A 13,923-nucleotide genomic window follows, 5' to 3' on the forward strand; every position below is an offset into this window, starting at 1 on the left:
GGCTTTCTGAAGGTAAACATCTGTGGCCGGAAGGTGGGTGACGCCCTGGAGGGCTTGTGCCTACTTGCCACGTGGGTTAGGCAGAACTGTGGGTGAGGGGGAAGGATGCACCCCACCGTCCTTTCCCACGTCTACCTGTGCAAACCTCAGCACATCACCGCTGCTGTGCCAACGCAGTCCCATAGCCCTACAAGTTTTGCACCTCAGACTAAAGTTGTTTTTCAGTCTCCTCAGACTAACTTCCCCTTCGCTTTGCCCTGAACAATAGTTGCCTGACACCACTGAAATGCTTCAACCAACCTGACTGCGGCAATCTCAATTTACATACGACCCAAGAATCCAATGCACACCAATGTGAATCACAGCATTCTGCGACATCCCCCACGCTGAACTCAAAAGTTACATACCAACCTAGATTTTTTTGACTGCAACCTGCCCCAGCCTGGATAGGATGCCTGTCAAAAAGCAAAAGTGCTATGAAATGAAATTCATAGCACTGAAAGGCATCACACACAAGCTGTCGTCCCCTCTCACATTTTGCATGAGCAATTTCTGCTCGTTTGTGTTCTCTCACACACCATGTCCTGAAACAGTTACGTAAAATGAATATTTAACTTACGATAGTCAGCTGTATTGAACTGCACTTAATTGGTTATTAAGTGAAGTAAATTATCCTTACCATATTTGTCAGAGGTGAAAAACCTACATATATGGCTACATGTAGCGCATTCATTAGTTTACAGACCCCAAGGCTCCTGGGAAGTATCAGATATCTACACAGTGTCCCATGGTGCAGCATTTTTTAGCTGGATGTCTCAGCTAGCTGGGAGATATGTAAAATCATATACAAACAGACATCTCCCTATTGATTGCCTCTGTGACGAGGCTCGTTTACTCCTGCAAATATTATCTGCAATGTACTTCAATCACGGAATCTTTTTTTAAAATGGAGTTGAATAAGAATATGCAAAATGTGATTATGGATAAAACAAGTTACTTTTAGTCAAACTACTGCACAATTTAGTGCAAGTCATTTCATAGCTGTATGTCTATTTTGACTAAGATGCTGGTGCAACTGAAGTAAATACATACTTCTGCAGATGTGGCCCCAACAGTTATTTCAGTTCACCCCTTGGTGAGTCATGGAGAGGCAAAATGCTGGAAGAAAATTATGGAGTAAAATCCAACAAATCTGTTTGGCATGATGTAGTGAAGGGTGAACAAGAGCACTAATGAGAATAGTGAGTCTTTCACCCCTGGTTGCCACAAGAAATCTTAGCTGCTTAAAATTATAATAGAGAGGTGCCTACTTTCCCATAAAAGATCACAGCAATCAATATTAGTGGTTAATCACATAAATCTTAGTCTGTAGTTGTACAGTCTCTTGCCTGCTGTGTGGACAAACTGAGTTCACTTTTTGCTGTCAATAGTAGGACATCAACTCCCACAAACACTACCTATATGTCATTTAATATAAGCCAGTATGTTTTACGACTGTGGACTTCAGAACCGCTTCAAATAAAAAGCTTCCACTTAAAAAAAGTATTTTGAAGTCCATATTCTCTTCCATCCTTAACACTAGACAAGGACCTTGATGAGTCATGCTTGTAATTTCCATGTGGCAACTACAGCCAACTACTTCCACAAAAAAGAACAAATTAAAAAAATGCAATAGAGCTTTATATAATAATATTTTATGCAATTAGGCAGCTTGAAGAAAGGAGGAAAGTTGGCATCTTAGGATCAGCCAAGTTTCCCATGTCTTAAATGTATGTTCGGCAGGTCACTAATTTCACAGCTTTCTACCCAGAGGTATAATTTTTAGGTCTTTCATGTGAAGATGCTTAATGTGGGACACTGAGAGATGAAAAAAGAGTGGTTCCTGCTAAAACCCTCATCATCACAGCACTAGATAACTCCTAGGCATGAGATGGGCATATAATTGTTACCTAAGAGAGTCAGTTGATAAGTGGTTATTTTAGGGATGTGTCTGAATAGAAGCTCTATTAATTTAACAGTATGTAAATCATGATCCCTGGACATAGAAAGCCACAGTTCCTGCTATTTTTACTTGTTAAAAGGAAAGTTACAGCAAGTTATCTCCTAAGTGTTTTTCAATGTTGTTTGCATTTTTTTGACTGGTTCTGCTTTTTTTTTTTTTTTTTTTCCATTTTGTGACTCATTTTCCCTCACTTCCAACCACTGTGCTTCTATCCCAGTTAGTATGCTTTTACAAATACAGAAATTTGATCCAACAATTTTGGGTAGGGATGAGTTTCACACAACCCAAGCAAAGCTGTGCATTACGGTAGAAAACATCTGAACTGTTGCACTTAGTCCTACAGAGGATTATTCAAGTCTTATTATCTAGACTTCGTGCTGTAGAGCTCAAACCACAGTGAGTTCTTACACAGGGATTCTTCAACAACAGGAGAATCATCTCTGTCACTGACCTGATAATACAACTAAAAATCTAGTGACACAAACTGAAAACATGGAAGAGTTTTAAGTTGAAGGAAATGGTTAGAACTGATTGATGAATTGAACTATGTCAAACTTTCATTATGAAACACAAAACCACATGAAATGTCCTGTTTCCAGTTTCATTAACTCAGAACTCTGCACATGTTCTGCTACACTTTTTCTAAGGTTCAAAACCTTGTAAGTAAAACTGTGCATCTAATTACGGCCAAACTTGACAGGAGTCAATATTCACTGTAATGAAATACATGCAAAATGTGTGGTTTTAGTGTAAAACAAAATGAAAGTTGGTGGTTTTGGCCAAATTAGCATTTTCTTCTAGGGTTCCTTCAATCTCAAACTCAGATGATTCCACAGTAACAAAGATGAAATGACTGAGTTTTTTAGTTCTTTTCAGGAGCAATTAGCTGTTAATATTCACAGCTCTTTTAAACAACAAGATACCTGTTAATATTACCAGGTGCTAGCTCAAAAAGGTTTAGCATATGTAGTGTCACTAAGATAAAGGTCATTTATACGTGTGTCAGAGTACGCTTAGTTTAATGCAAACAACATAAAGCAAAACCAAATAACTTCAAAATGTTAAACATACTTGTTCCGATTTAGGAAAAAACAACAAAAACACGAAAAAAAACCCAAAACAGACAGACACACACACACACACAAAAAAAAAAAAAAAAGAGAGAGAGAGAAATTAACAAACATGCATTGAAGTATTTGATGTATATATTTTCTTAAAGCAACTATGTTTCTAGATTTCCTGCTAAGTGGCTACAATGGAAACTGAGATGAAGAGCAGCAGCTGGAAACTCACTAGAATACAGTATTTTTGAGGGCAAAATGAGGTTAATATTGATGACAGTAATTTATACTCATGAAAACACTTGAAGGAAATGCCGTAACAGGTGTGTAAAAAGTTAGTTCCTGTGTTAAATACAAAAATTTGTGGGGAAAGATTTCTTCTCTGTAATTTGCTTCTGGCAGGTTATACTACAAACTCCCTGCATTAGATTTTTCCTTTACAATGTCGATAAAATGCGAAGTTTTAGAATATTCTACTCATGAAAGATGCAATGCATTCTCTCAGTCCATTTTTCCTTTATGGATATACAGATGAAAAACCTCTCTGCACCGCATCTGCAAATGTGCCACTTCCAAAGTGGATGTATGCTCCGAATTATTACAGTTGTAGAAAAATAACACCCAAATCAACTTACCCCCATATTTTTCAAACACCTTCAAATACAATAATCTCTCAATGTGCTGCCACGAATGAACTACACAGAAACACATCTCACATCTAAGTTCATGCTTAAAACTCTTTTAGATACTTTTGTATAAAAAGAGAAAGGAAACATATTCAGATCTTCATTTGCTTAATACCAAGTGGTCATTGCTGTGGCCATATCAAAAGAGTTATTGTCATTTTTGCTTGATCTAGTTCTGTCAAATTCTTTCCATGACCAAAAGAAGTATTGCACTCAGTCCGTACTGAACTTTTTAATAAAAAGCAGTAAAGCAATCTACTTCATTGTCAAATGATTGAAAGAAATTTAATTAATGCCTTTGGAGGGAACGCCTATATAAGTATCACAATCACAAGAATGTGCATATATGCATATATGAATACATATGCCCAGCCGCAGTCTACCCTGTTGCTTTAATGTCATAACACTATAGTCCATGAGCGGCTGAAGGCAAAAATGAACTCCTGTAATTTAAAATATCGTGCTGACACAATTTTAAGGTCAAATTACATTGTGTAGTTTATTAGAAGATTAAATGCTTGCTTCATCACAGGACACTTCAGCCCTAGAAAAGGCAGGCAGCATAGAAATGCTCACAGACAAACAAATTAAAAATAGTAGGTTATAAACAGGGGAAAATAAGTTTATGCCACACCAACAAAACCAAAAAGAAACAAAAAAAAAAAAAACCCAAACCCAAAAAGCAAAAAACACAAAGATGCATGAAAAGCAGTATGCTATGTTAGATGTTTATCTATACATAAGAGACAGGTGTCACAAAAACAAAACAAAAAAATCACGAAGCTAAAGAGAAACTTTAACTCACCAGTTTCCATCTGTTATATCTGAATTCATGCATAATTGATTATCCATGACTGGTAAGTTCTTTTTTTTCACTAGCCTAACACAGTTTTCTAAACATTATGTGTTAAATCACCACCAAAGTAAAGGGTGTTTGAGAAACCGTAAGGGCAGAATAAAAATTTTTAATGAAAAATAACATGTCAGTTAATAATAGAGCTGACCTATGTTTAAGAGAGAAATTTTAATCATGTGCATATTAAATATTAATAACCTATTCTGTTATTGTTATAATAAGGTTAAGTAAGCTTCTCCATGCTTAAGGAAAGAGAAAAAGTAGGAATATGTAACAGTGAAAAAAAAGCGCTGAGAAGCAGAGACATAAGGAAAATGTGTCAACAATAAACAAGAGGAAATGAGAAAGAAGGAAAAGATGAAGGTGGAAACTAATCTCTATGTGTCATTATGACTGCCAGAGTACTGGCAAAGCAGCAGCATCCTTTTATTTCAATTTTAATCATTTCTGAATTTTAATACCCTGCTCCTTTTGTAATTCTCCTGGCATTCCCTATATGCATCCATCCCAGCCAAAACACCAGTGTAAATTAAATGGCACACAACCACACCACTGATGTAGTTCTCCCAGTAGAACCAATTGAGTGACCAAAAAGCAGAGAAGGTATGACTACTTTGTATCCCCACAGACTACTGGCCAATTAAGTGACTTAATGCTCTTCAATTCCTTTAATTTTGAAAAGAAGGCCAGTGGTTAGGTAACCCAGCAATATAGAGCCATTAAAAAAAAATAAAGCAAGCCAGTAGTAATACAATAATCAGTGACCATCAGGGCCTGGAAAAATGAGTTTGCTCTCACTGGCACTAAGGAGCATCACATGATTATTTAATTACAGCTCTAATTTTTGTCTCGTGGATGGCAACATATCAACAATTAATAGGGCAAATAGAGGAGACTGCATTTTTAAAGAGACAGAACCTATATGAAATAGTGCTTGGTAATGCAATTTATCAGACAGTATAATGCTTCTTACGGCATATCTGTCATCCTGCCAAACATATAAAGAAATTCTACTGGTTCAATTCTCCTGCACGGTATCCATAAAATTCTTCTGGAATGCTTAGAAAACAATAACTACGCCTATGAGTATCCTAATTGTCATTTTAAGTGGCAGTGCAGAAGTCGGTTACTTGTAGGGCTCGCAGGCCAAATAAAGTAGTGGAATCACAAGTTTCAAATGCAAACATGCTACAAAATTGTCTTGAAAAGATTATACCTAAAGTCATCAGGAATGGCAAAAATGATTATGGTATTCAGTGAGTCAAGGGAAGAAAAAAAGAAAAAGAAAGTCAATAAAATACAGTCAATGGGACAGAGATTGATTTTGACCGATTGACTTTACTGTGAGATTTTCTTACAAAGCATACCGAAACCAGGGGCTCAAAACCTATATCATACCATTCCTGCACAGGACTGCTAGATAAGAAATGAGAAACAAGACCTAAAAAAAGATGTATGGTAGATATTATTGACTGAAAAGCTCTGTTTTAAAACAGTTGGATGCAGTTTCTTTTCCCTCATGCCTCATCCTGCAATGACAGCAGTGCGGAACCTAGGAACTGTGGGAAGTTCACTATGTCAAGGAGCACTTTCCACAGTTAGGGGAATCGGGAAACATATCAAAAGAAAAACTAATTTTATGCACCTTTTTGCAAATGTACTCACTCACCTTTCCACAGCAAGGGGTGGACCAAGCTATGAACCCCATAAATTCATATTATCCAGTGTATGTTTCAGACAATAGTCAATATCTGACATAGCAAAAGCAAGCTCCAGATTTCCTCTCAGCTATAAACCGCACCTGTGAAAAACCTACCGTACTATGCTTAGAAGTTTTTTTAATCCTACTTCTCCATACAAAAATTAGACATGCTTTTTCATTTGATATTCTAAAATCTACCCTTTGAACAAGCAAAGAAGTGCTGAGTTTGGGCCCTTGCACAGAAAAAAACCCACTGCTAAACAGCAGTTCAAGTATCATTGCAAAAAGTGTGACTAGAGAAGCAGTACTATTACAATAAATGCTCCATTCCTCCCCAAAATTGTGTCAAATTAAGTTGTTTTCATTGAAGTCATGAACATTCTGGATTGGAGATCTTAATCTATAATCTTAAAAAGAAAGCTGGCAAGCAAGAGCTTGTATGTAAAAGTAAATATCATTCTTTTTATGCACTAGTTACTATACAGATAACATGTCTCACAAAGACTGTAATTAAATGTCTAGTGCAGAAGTAATACTAAAAAGCATACAGTATTATTACATTATAATGAATCCTTAGAAGCTAAAACTGTCATTTTTAAGTTTTAAGATGCCTTTAATTATTCTTGTGACTTCTTAATTTATCAAGAAAGCCCACCTATGATGAAAAGCACTAATGATTTAAAATCTTTCTAATACTGCTCTCCACAAAAATATTAATTTAATCTTTGATTGTAAGCATTTTAAAACTCAGCCTGGAATTCCTTCCCACTTCATTTTTTGCCTTTGGTCCTTCTGAGACCCTGCATGCACGCACGCTCTCTCCTACTCTCTTTCCCCTCCTCTCTTTTCTGTCTTTTATTTAACATAATAGAAGTAGGAATATAAGGTGTATGATGTTTAGAACTTCCCTCCTTTTCATTGAAAATGTTTTTAATTACCTGGCTATTATGACCAGACACATATTCTAAGTGCAGTTAGTGAAAAGGAAATACCTTTCTCATACCTTTGCATGTGGGTTTGAGTTCAGAGCAGCAATTCTTGGCACGTCTGCTAAAAATGTCTTCCACTCTAGGACTAATTTACAAATATAAAGAATTACCTAATCCTTTACTGTTCTATGAAACACATATACTACTAATTTTATAGCTGAGTAAATAAACCAGGAGCATATTAAGGCTGCTTTTACAAAAGGATAGTTAGTGTGCTGCAGCTTCCTTTTCCTTCATATGAAGTTATGTGCTGAACATTTTCAAAATCAGGGTTACAGCATCAAAGATGGCAAATATGGCATGGACAGTTATTAACCCAAAATTACACTTTTTTTTCAGGGCTGAAACCAGAACCAGGAGTCAAGACACCAGAAAAGATTATGAGACAGTCCTCCAAGCACAGGTGGTCTGTGTGCATCACCACTTTGTCTAGTGAGCAGCAAGTGTAATGACCCACAAATGATTGCTGCTGGCCAAGTAAATCCTGTCAGAGCAGGATCCCGGGAAGACGAGATGCACTTGAGGTTTAAAGCACCTCCCTCATCTCCTCAGGTCATATCATGTCATAATGCGCCACGGGAAAGAGATAGAGCAGATAGTCCCTGGAAGTTATGTAAGGCCAGCGCAGCTGACAGACGTGGCCCATCCTGATGTTCTGCGCCCAGGTGCAGCTGGGGTGACCGAGGCCCATCCACAAGCCAGCAGGCTCCTCTGCCTCTCTAACCCGCAGCTCACAGCAGCGAAGCATGAGGTAGCGAGAGCTAACTTCTGTGAGCCTGCAGCTGTGCAGAGGTGTCACCGGCAATGCTTGCTTTACAACAGCTCAGAGACAGCAGCTAGCCTGCACTCCGGTGGAAGCAAGTTTTACAGTCTCAATCCCAGCAAACACAAATGCACAGTGTCAATCTCCAAAGAGATTGTTGTGCGTTGGTGTTCTAAATAAATAGCTAAAAGGTGGACCTTGCCACAAATACTAAGTGTTAGTGTGTCCCTCAGCCCATCTGAGCACCTAACACTGATCCTCTACAGGAACAGTGAAAACCAAACTCTGCAGTGACACACCAGTGTGCATGGGAGCAAAGTCAGGCTCAGCAAGTTTGAAAGGAAATATTTAGAATTCAGACAGTGCCTGAGGTATGTTACTACGTTCTACTACTGTACTCTACTATTACTATGCCATTCCTAGTACACAGCACCAGATAAAACAGATTAAGAGTAGGTAACAACTGGTACAGGGCACAAGGACCAGATCAGAACATATTTACAAGATTAGTGCTGGCAAGTCTCTTTAAAATTAATCTCTATCAATACAAACCTACTGAGAGCAATGCTGTGCAGAAACCATGAGAAGGCTGACATTTGCAAAGTAACAGAATGGATACCCATTATGTAATGAAGTGTTGGTGATAACTGTGGTAAACTTAGATGCCACAGGATGGCAAATGTTCAAAACCACCAGCATTTTTGAAGGGAACATCACAGTATATCCTCTTGGAAGTAACAGTTACAAGCTGTGGTCAGGGCTGTTGAGAGTTCATGATACCACAACCAAGGGAACTGACCAACAAGCCGACTTAGCGTTAAGTATAATACTTAGAGAATCTGAGGAAGGAATTAACCTCTCAGGTAAAAATTATTAAGCAAGTTATTAAGGACTCTTGGAGTCCTTCAACAGAGAATTTAGACAAGCTTTTTACAAACTGTAAGTTATTCTGACTGCAGTTATCTTCAGTTCAAATGCGGCTACTTGGACTCATCACTCCAAGATTAAAAGTAACATCAACAGGGCTTTCTGAGACTGACTTTATAAAGTTACAAAATTTTCATATAGCAGGCAGTAAGAACTGTAAGTTACTCTTTAACCGTCAAACTGTTTTACTTCTTTCTTTTTTCTTTTTTTTTTTTTTTAGAATCAGTAGCAACTTTGTGACAACTAAAGTTTAAAAAATGCACTTGATTGCATAGTGACAGATTTGCAGAACATTTTTCATCACACACACATATGTGCTTTCAGTTATTAATAAAATGCTTCTGCCCTTAATCTGCCATTGCCTGAATATACAATTACAGTGTCTTGGATAGACAAATACTGTTAAGGAATTCTGTTTTCCCTGTTTGAGATGCAATTCAATTACACCAAGTAAAACTGAATACTATGTCTTTAAAACTGGCTTCGGCTTGCCACAGAAAGGACTACTGAATCACTTTTCTATTAAGTTCCTCTTAGAGGGGAATGATAACAAAACTTTCTTCTCTTCCTAACCCCCACCTTCCTTTTTTGCTTGTTTTAAACAAGGAAGAGCCAGCTGCCCTGGGTAACACCACAGGTAGATATTAAAATGGAGACAGCCATTATTTAGTGGCGACAGGAATATAAATACAGGCACTAACCTATAAACTGATGTTTACTTCAGGAAAGTAAGTCATATTTTTTCCTCTGATTGCCATGCTGTCAGTTTAATGCAGCGTAAATAAACAGTAGGTGCATGATAGCTTTAAGTAGAAAGTGTTCATTCCACAAGAGCAGCAGGTTACTGAAGCCTGATGCCTATAACGGCAAAAACAGAACTTCCATTTTACCTGGCTAGGAGACTTGTGGCTTTTCTATTAAATTAATTTGTCAGAATTCTATGAAAAATATTATGCACTCAAAGAACTTTACAAAAAACATTCATTTTTGCAGCCCTCGACTTGAACCATTTGAAAAAACAAAAGCCAATCACTCCTCTGTAATTTCATCATCCCATTGCTCTAAATGAAAGCTTTATATAATCAACCTAATATAACAGAAAATAAAATGATATATAGAATTGCCTATACTTTGAGTTATTTTGTTCTTATAAATATATTCCCTGACTGAAAGTAAAAAAATTCCCCTTTGGAAAAAGCAATGATGTCTGAGAAGATTGTATATACACTCTACATCTATTAACATAAATTATAAGAAAGTAAAATGTTCCAGATGTGTTTAAACTGTTGTAGAAGGAAAGTTTGTGGCTTCACTGGATATATATTAAATATATCTAGAGAGAGCAATGGCAGTTATATACAAGAAGGCAATAAAATGCTTCACTAGAGTCTATGTTAAAATACCATAGTTCCTAGAAATATGACTAAAACATTTCAGAAGTCGTATTTCCTCCAGTTTTAATTCAGAAATCTACTTCAATGTATTTTTCTATATATTATGAACTATTTTATTAATAAAGTAATCTTCTTAATTTTTTTCAAATACAGCTGGAAACCTAAGGAATTACTTGAAATTCCTCTGACAATACTTAGACTAAAAAAATTAGGTGACATTAAAAAGGTAACAGTACTTTGAAAAATCAAGTTGTTGATACATTTAAAAGATTTGGTGGGGTTTTTTGTTGGTCTTTTTTTTAAGAAGAACACCAGACTTCAGCTGATTATCATCTAAATGGCAGTTGCACACATGTGAAGCCCTCTCTATCCCAAACCTGTAACGTGGGAGAAGAATTCTCTTTAGAGAAACCTCTCTAAAGAGGTTTTAGCGCTGCTGGGGTGGATGTGCCCACGTCCCCAGCAGGGCTGAACGTGGTGGTTGGTGCCTGTGGGATGCTGGCAGGGCTGCAGGCAGGGCTGGCGCTGCCTTGGGAAGCACAGCCACAGAGGGCAGGTGCTCATCCGCTGACCCGCTGGGCCTATGCTGCAAACCAAAGAGGTGCCCTGCTCGTGTACAAGCTGGGGCTGGAGTGGCAGCTTCTCTCTGCTTCTGATACTGTCAAAGCACTGTGTCCCACCAGTGACTTACAGATTGACTCTGCTTCACACTGCTTTCTCGGGAGCTCAGCAGCAGGTTAGGATTCACACGAGTCGCTAAAATAGCATGAGAGGGGAAACTGCGGGAGTTACTTTGCTATTTAAAGTATCAAGAACAAAGAATATAAAAAGGAAATGGCCAGTTTTTCAAAATTCATGCACAAAAAGCATTTCATTTAAATATTTTTTTGTTCCAGTAAACTATTTTGCATACAAAGGACTTATTTATTACATATTTGAACTTGTGGGAAAAAGGGAAGGAATGCACTGATTCCTGAAATAACTCTACAGCCTTTTTGGAGGCTTTGCTCCTCTGTGCTCTTGTTCTACTCTGAACAGTTTTATTACAGGGACAGAGGAATTCCTTGGAGTCAGTTGTTTCTTTTCCACTAGCTGTACTGAAGAGTGGGCATACATAGCATACTAGCCGAGGATTTTAATTTCTCTTCTATTGCCTTATTATGTGTGTGCACTATCTGTTCTGACGCATGCTTATATGTGAACACGTTGCATTTTCTGCCTGCTCATTTTTGCTCATTTTTTTACCTACTCTATGTTATTTCACATTTCCTTACAAAACCATTGCTTCAACTCGAAAAGCAAGGTAATACTAATAACAATCTCAAACAGAAAGTGAATTAGAAAATGAGTGTGTGGAGGTATAAACATATTAAAGAGTATATAGGAGTACAGGACTGTAAAGAGCACTCTCAAATTCTACAAATAGTGTTGAAGAGTGATTAGAAGATAGAAATTGCAGAGAACACGCTATATTCATGTCTATACACTCTACGCTTACAGTTTCAAGTTGTTTTTGAATAGTGCGCCTGATTTGACACATTTCTATCTGGTGATTGTGTTAAATGCTTGAACAGATAGTGAAATATCCAAGCATTCCTTGTGCTAACTGCAGCTGAAATTTTACACTTATTGTAACCTTTCCTAACAATGTGAGAAAAACAGAGTAAATATATTAAATTTGTTTCACAACAGATGCTTAGGTTGTTAATATTTAAGATGCCTATTCATGCTATTCCTGTCTGCACATTTGTCAAAAATGTAAGCTTGAATGCTAATGTTTGCCAGCAGACTACAGCAGACAAATATATGAATGCACTGTACCAAAATAATATAAAGTAGAAATAAGGGGCCGCTGCTAACTCCCACCCCAGTAGCACGGACCAGAATGAAAGGGCACCTCCAGATCACACGCCCTGGAGTCTCTGCATCTGAATTTGTGAATTATTTTCGCAGAAGCGCTGCGCTCATTTGCACGGACTAAAACCAGCGGAGAGCTTTTCTCAGTTAAAACTCATTTCAGCTTAGGAGCTAGTGCAAAGTGTTTCAGAAAACTTATATTGTAGCGAAGTTTCTCCCGCAGTCAGAAAAAGCTGGAGACTGGCAGAGGGAAACTCCGGGTCGGGCAGGTGCCTGTCAGGAGCGCTCCCCCCGGCAGCCGGCGGAGACGGCGACAAAGGAGCGAGGATTTAGCAAAACCTCGGGCGGCGGGTTCGGAGACGGAGCGGAAAAATCAAAAGTAAATCCCGGAGCACACAGACGAGCTCCTGGCACTGCTCCCCGTGACAGCGGCAGCGCCGGGTCGTGTCGCGGGCGGGCGGGGGGACGTGCCACCCACCGCCACGGGCGCGCCCCCGGCTGGGGCAGCCGCCGCCGCTCGGCCGCCCGCGCAACCCCCGCGCCCCGCGGAAGCGCCACCCCGCGACCCCCCCCATCCCTCCTGCCCGCGACCCCCCCGGCCCCGCCGCTTCGCCCCGCGCCGTCGGGGGCGCCGCCGCCCCTCGCCCGCCGCTGCCGGGAGGCGCGCGGCGCTGGGTAAGAACTTTGCCAAACTTCTGGGGTTTTTTCCCTCTGCCCCCACCCCCACCTCCCCCCGCTCCCCCCGTGCCGGCGGCGGGTGAGGCGGCAGCGGGCGAGGGAGCGGAGCGGGGCCGGCGACCGGCAGCGGCGCGGCGGCAGGTGTGAGTCCGCGCCGGCCGGGAGGCTCCGGCAGCGGCAGCGCCAAGCGCAGCCACCCGCCCCGCGCCTCCCTCCCGCCCGCCCTCCCGGGCCGGCACAGCCGGGTAAATCGCCGCGGCGGGTGCCCTCGGCACGGCTCTATCCCCCCCGTCCCCCACGTCCCCGAGGAGAGACGCCGAAGGAGCGGGACCGACTCACTCATGGGAGCGCGGCGGGCGAGGCCGGCGACACCTCCGGCTTCCGAGGCGCCGGCGAAGTTAATTGCACTGAAGTTCAAGTTGTCTTTTCACCCATCAGGAGTGGGCGTTTAAAGGAAGGAGAGCGAGGAGGAGGAGGGGGAGGGGGGAGAGTCTCTCTCGCTCGCTCGCTCTCGCACACACACACACAGACACACACAGAGGCACACGCATGCACGCACGCACACACTCACACGCACACGCACCCGCCCGCTCGGCTCCGCTCCCGAGCTGCCTCAGCAAGGAGGAGCCCGGACGGAAAACACCAGGGCAGCAAGGTACCGGCGTGGGGCAGCCCTGCCTCTGCCTGCGTGTGTCTGTGCGGGTGTGCCTGCGTGTGTGTGTGTATATGTGTGTGAGCGTGTGTGTGTGTGAGTGTGTGTGTGCCCGCGCTCCCCCCGCCCGCTGCCTCGCACGGCCCCTCCAGGCGGGGAGGTGCGCGCTGCCCCCGGGGAGGGGGCGGCGGTGCCGTCGGGGCAGCGCGGCCGCTGCAGGCCGGTCCCACTGGGGCCGGGGTCTCCGAGCCCTGCGCCGCCCGCTCTGCTCCGCGCCCGCTGCCTCTTGCCTGCGCGGCGGCGGTGGGAGGGGGGGAGAAGCGAGCGGCGGCTGGAGCGCAGCGGTGGCGTGTGTC

General features: G+C 41.3%; 1 protein-coding gene across 2 annotated transcripts in view; it reads right to left on the minus strand.

Moving 5' to 3' along the window:
* SATB1 (SATB homeobox 1) overlaps nt 1–13,619 on the minus strand; it is a 91,721-nt gene extending 78,102 nt beyond the window's left edge. The window contains exon 1 of one of the 2 annotated variants that reach the window (XM_038123143.1): nt 13,255–13,619. The gene's annotated coding sequence lies outside the window, so the exon portion shown is untranslated. The remainder of the gene's footprint in view (nt 1–13,254) is intronic. The other variant, XM_038123192.1, reaches the window with a different exon arrangement.
* Nucleotides 13,620–13,923: the final 304 nt, after the last annotated feature.

The sequence above is a fragment of the Motacilla alba genome, chromosome 2 (assembly GCF_015832195.1).
Source record: "Motacilla alba alba isolate MOTALB_02 chromosome 2, Motacilla_alba_V1.0_pri, whole genome shotgun sequence".
Taxonomy (NCBI): domain Eukaryota; kingdom Metazoa; phylum Chordata; class Aves; order Passeriformes; family Motacillidae; genus Motacilla; species Motacilla alba.